We start from the raw sequence: 5882 nt of genomic DNA on the forward strand, positions 1-5882 counted from the left end.
GCCAGAGTCCAGGGCTATGGTGTGGGTGAACAGAGATCAGAGAATTGGACTAGCAGCTGGGGCAAAATACGAGGCCAAGAATCCCACCCACTGATCTAACAAGAACGCTAGGAACCATGAATTACTCAGGAATTACCATCTTGATTAGTTTAGTTTAAGGCAAGTCCCCAAACCCATCCATCTCCTTTTCTTGCATATTTTAGCTGAAGGCAAATAACAGCTTTTCCCAAATGGTCAATACTTACATGTAAGACAACTTGCCTATTTCATAATTTCTCAAAACAAAAGCAAAATCAGTCCAACTAGGATGCCTGGTAAGCTGTAGTTAGAAGCTTGGCTTGGGAATCCATTGTTTTGAAATTGATTGGACTGGCAGTAGAACAAAGTACAAATGGTTAAGCAGATTCCTTAAATTCTGCTAAAACAAGAGGAAAGATAAGAAAACCAGGAATGTCACCTCCATCCTGGCCAACGTAGAAGAGGTAATAGGTGAATGACAGTATATTTTTAATCCATTGCAGAATGTTGGTTTGTTTTCTTGTTTAATGGCTTTCTTTCTTTAGGAGAACCTGATACAAGCAAGCAGAACTCCGGAAGGCAACATCTTGAGAGCCCTGAAGTGACAATGGGATTCTGGGAAAGTCAATTCCTGGAGCCCAGTCTGTTTATCTGCAAAATGGAAATAATTATTACAATGGAGCCTCTCCTGCCTGCTGGGCGGCATCACAGGAGACAGTGTTTTGGAAAGTCCTCCGTATGTTCGAGGTAGCATTAACACCACCTCCCCCTGCCCCCAGCCAATAAAGGCCTACAAAAGAAACAGCCAGGGAAACTGAGTCAGTAAGCACTGGATTTGGGAGTTTGAGTATTTCCAAGCAGAAGTCATGAGGTCAAACTTTGTAATACTAATAAATAGGAAGAAGCACAGGAATCCCATTTCTTTGATCAATTTATTAATTTTTTAGTAAATTATCTCTCATCAATTGTGCTATAATGTTTTTGCATCCCAGATAGTTTTATACAATATCTTGTGTTTCATGCTCCTTGTTCATCAATATAATGCAGTTAGTTGGCAAAACAGTTACAGGAACTGAGGTTACCCTTTCTATTCAGCTCAGAGTGGAGATACGGAAGGAACGTCCAGGAATATATTTCTGCCTGGGTTTCGAGTAAAGGTGGTCACTGGCACCAGTTAGGGCTGGAACTCTGGGTAATTATGGGGCATGCACACAGCTCCATCCCTTTACCATAGCAGACATCAGTGATCTACCACAGCACCTTTCCCCTTCTTAGACTTGGAGATGGCCTCAGAGCCCTTCCCAACACAGTGGTAACTGGATCAGATCACAGTGAAATGCATTCGTCACGCCATGTCTAGGCACTGATCAGAAGCCATGACTCTCATTATCAAACTGTTAAGCAGCTATTAGGTGATGCCCTAATGCCCTACTGAGAAAATTAAACCAGTAACTTACAGGTTTATGACTTATTCTTTCATTTTTTGAGCTCTTACTGGTTGCACTTAATTCAAACAAAGAAAACAGGGTAGCAGAGTTAAACCAAATGCTTGGGTTATAATTCCAAAGTTCTTTTCTCTTCTTCCAGCCACACAGGATATTTGATCCTTCTAATGCCTTTAACTGTTGGCTTCAAACAACTGTGAAGAAGAGAAGGAAATCTGACACTTTAGCTGGATGATGTTTATACAGATGCAGCTTCTTCCTTCACATATTTGGTTAGGAGGAGCTCAGTGAGCTGGAGGCTGAATCTCAGGAATGTTTAAATAAAGTGACATTGACACAGACCCTGAGCAACATTTGCAAACTCCATTCTAACCTCACTTAGAGTTGAGGTTCTTAATCTTTATTGGACATGTATTCCTTTGGCAGACTGGTGAGGTTTATGCATCTCGCTCAGAATACTATCTTTATATAAAACAGTAAAAGAAAATCGGGTTATAAAAAGAAAATACACTGGGTATACTGTCTAATGCATCTGGGTATACTGAAATACAGTTATTAAAATATTTTTTTAAATCTATGATAAAGATTTTTATATGTTCTTATTTATTAAATATTATACAAAAAGATCTAATGGCAAGTTAAGTAACTTCCATAATTTTGCAATAGCTATCAGGGCAAATATTTTGAGATATCTGGGGTAACTATAATGTTATATGAAATTATCTTGATTTCTATTGGTGACTAAGCCACAGGTACCAATAAGACTACTGTAGTTTGTTACCATATTTAACTGATAGAAACAGATACTACGCTTGATCTTAGCCAAAAGACCGAGAAGCAATGTTACCTTATTTAAAATAGAAAACTTGATAAATTTCAGAGAGAGGTTAGTGGAAATAGTGATTCCTCCCCCAATCCAACTAGTCTGTGAACCCTTTAGATTATGTCCAGGGATCCCAGTAATAAGCCTTGGACAAATTTGAATGTGGAGACCTGTGAGCGATCAGGTGTAACATTCCTACCACTAATTCTCCACTTAGAGAATTCCTGAGGTGGCTGGGCACAGTGTAATCCCAACACTTTGGGTGGCCAAGGCAGGTGGATTGCTTGAGCTCAGGAGTTCGAAACTGACCTAGGCAACATGGTGAAACCCCATCTCCACTAAAAAAAAAAAAAAAAATTAGCTGGGCATGGTGGCACCTGTAATCCCAGCTACTTGGGAGGCTGAGGCAGGAGAATCGCTTGAACCCGGGAGGCGGAGGTTGCAGGGAGCTGAGATCGTGCCACTGCACTCTAGCCTGAGAGAGAGAGCGAGACTCTATCTCAAAAAAAAAAAAAAAAAAAAAAAAAGAAAGAATTCCTGAGGCAAAAGAAAAGGGTCTTATGTGAATTGCTTTGTTTTGGTGTGAGACTGCCTTGCCCTTCTCTTCAAAAAGAGGATCTTCTTTACTACTAGAGCTTTTTCCTCAAGGGTAACATGGGGTTTAAATATATTCTCTAGTCTAGAAACTGAACGCCCCTGTGGATGTGAGGAAATAGGAGACTACCCAGGTTAAGCGACCTGACCCACATAAACAGCGGGAAAGGCCATCCACATTTTCTATCCCTGGCAAGTTGAAAAGTTAAGGTGGCCCCAAACTCTTGCTAGGTCTGACATGAACCAGAGGTTGAATCTGGGACATATGATCTGGGACTCTGTGGTCTAGTGGGGTTGAGCTCGGCTCTCACTAGCACCAGATAACCTTAGAAATTTTCTGCAGGCTTCAGTAGGGGAGACGCTAAAGAGCGAAATGACCCCTAAGCCCATCTGTTGTCAGTGGGAGCTGCTCTAACAGTGTATCATCTAAACATTTGTTGGTGCTAGATGTTCTGCTTTGTTGTTGGCTTCGTACTAGATAACAAAATCACGGATGTTTGAGAGGCGTGTGTGCTTGGAGGTGGAAGCTAGGTAAGAAGGGACATTTTAGGCTGGGTGTGGTGGCTTATGGCTGTAATCCCAGCACTTTGGGAGGCCTAGGCAGGTGGATCACCTGAGGTCAGGAGTTTGAGACCAGTCTGGCCGATATGGTGAAACCTCATCTCTACTCAAAATACAAAAATTAGCTGGGTATGGTAGCAGGCGCCTGTAATCTCAGCTACTTGGGAGACTGAGGCAGGAGAATCACTTGAACCTGGGTGGAGGTTGCAGTGAGCTGAGATTGAGCCACTGCACGCCAGCCTGGGTGACAAGAGCAAAAGTCCGTCTCAAAAAAAAAAAAAAAAAAAGAAGAGACATTTTAGAAAATATTGCCATTGGGATAATGTGCTTCTTACATATTACAATTTAAATCCACATTGTAATTTAGCTTATATTCTCTATGAGAGAATTAAAGTTGATTCATTATTTATTTGATTACAATTTCACTTCTTTATTTACTCAGAGATGATCACAAAAGGACTCCCTAGAATTACTTAATGCTAGAAAAATAGCTCCTGAGAGTCAATCAAATTAACCATCCCTTCCTAACAATATAGAATCCAACTTACTTTTGTTCTCTTATTTGGCATTTTGCATGATGACAGTTGCAGAATTTAACTTCTGGGCATTTTTGTTTCTCCCCAATTTAGGAGAATGCCCTAATGCAGAAACATGAGAAGAATGAACAAAACAAAGATGACTTTATAGGTTTCCTTTGAAGAGCTTTGAGTTTCTATTCAATTGTTTCTCCCCGCCTAAAAAAAAAAAAATTACCTCAGTAATACATGCTCAGGTAAAAATATAAACAATATGGAAGCGAATTGAGCAGAAAGTGAAAGTCCTTCTTTGCCATCCTCCAATCCCACTTCCCTCCCCAGAAGTTAAGAATCTTCAGACTTTTTTCCTATGTGTTTATATATGTGCATGTATATAGATGCACAAAAATACATCACCACAAGATGCACATATTTCTTTACATAAATGGGAACATATACACTGTATATATTTTCCTATGACTTGCTTTTTTATTTACTAATATTTCTTGGATGTCTCTCTGTACATATAGAGCTATCTTTTTTTTTTAAAACTACATATTATTCCATAATATATATGAATGTACTGGGTTTGTTTAAGCATTTTCCTACGGATAGACATTCAGGTTGTTTGCGGATTGGGTTTTCTGATTTGTTTGTTTTGTTGCTATTAGAAACAGTACTCCAAATTTATTCTACCTCCTTTAAGCTGATAAAAACCATCCCTAGATGTGGATTTTCTCTTTCTATTTCTGCAGGAATAAGAGTGCAGATGGGTAGAAAAGAGACAGAATGCAATCCCTTTTCTTCCTTCTGACCACCTTCTTCCCACCTCCCACCTCCCACCTCCCACCTCCTTCCTGTCCACAATATACAAAAAGAGAGCTCCCTCTACTGGGAATGCCATTCCCTTCCTCCCGCTCACCTGGGTAACTTCTTTCATCCTGCAAATTGCACCTCACTCTATCTCCCTGAGGTCTCCAGCTCACCACCTGGGAGGTCAAGGGCCTTCCTTCATGCTCCTTTGGCCCTCTCTGTATCCGACATCATATTAAAGTTACCCATCCAGACACCTGCCCCCGAGGGGAGGGAAGGAACTCACCATGTATCTTCAGCACCTAGCACCGGATCAGCTGTGGCAGGAGCCCTGGGGCATACCTGGTGACCTGAACTGAAGGACCTTCAAGTGAATAGATCTCCACATGGTGTGCACTTGGTTTAATTACCATTAAATCCATGTTGAAGCCAACAGCATTAAATGATGAATCACTTGGATAACATCGGAGCCTTGGACAAGGTGTGCAGACTAAGAATGGGATTTCAGAAACGTTAAAACAACACACATCACACCAGCATTCGCCAGTCCTTTCTGTGGCCTTCCCCACACTCATCACATTGGTAGGGATCACTCTGATATTGGCAGCAGGCCTTCGCCAACTGAGAAAGAGCAATACCTGTTCTACAGGTTCTATTTTTAATTTTTATTAACATTTTTACCTGTGCCCTGCTTGATCTCTCTCAGGCAGGCTGCTCTGATACAACCGGTTTAGTTATGTCCTTTCCCTGGTGCATTTCTGCCCAGAGGGAAGGCCAAATGCACAGAAGAGCCTGGAGACAGGTCCATCTGGAGTAGCCAGTGGATCAGACCACAGGGCTAATCCTGAAACTAGACTATCAGGTATCTTGGAGATCAGCTAGTCAGTACTGGAGAAAAGGGTGGCTTAGAAGAGATGGATCTCATTTTATGGAAAGCACAACAAACACTGGTCCCCCCTTGCCACCAGCTTGCTGCTCCCTAACTCAACCTGTAGAGAAATTCTGAAGAAAACTGGCAATCAGCCAAAACCTCCCACTCTGGCTTGTACAGCTGAACTCTGATATCCACACAGCTGCCCCAACAGTGAAAGAGAAGGAAGAGGGATGAGGAGA

The 5882-nt window shown here is 41.4% G+C and overlaps 1 long non-coding RNA gene and 1 pseudogene across 1 annotated transcript; both read right to left on the reverse strand.

Annotated features, from left to right (window-relative positions):
• Positions 1–2166: 2166 nt before the first annotated feature.
• On the reverse strand, positions 2167–2305 carry LOC112619988 (annotated as a pseudogene).
• A 1545-nt stretch (positions 2306–3850) lies between these two features.
• On the reverse strand, positions 3851–5534 carry LOC112619636. Its single transcript, XR_003118265.1, has 3 exons — positions 5451–5534; positions 5056–5119; positions 3851–4175 (listed from the first exon to the last, which is right to left on the reverse strand). It is a non-coding gene; the product is annotated as an uncharacterized LOC112619636 (long non-coding RNA).
• Between the last annotated feature and the right edge of the window lie 348 nt (positions 5535–5882).

Source organism: Theropithecus gelada, chromosome 2 (genome assembly GCF_003255815.1).
Source record: "Theropithecus gelada isolate Dixy chromosome 2, Tgel_1.0, whole genome shotgun sequence".
NCBI lineage: Eukaryota > Metazoa > Chordata > Mammalia > Primates > Cercopithecidae > Theropithecus > Theropithecus gelada.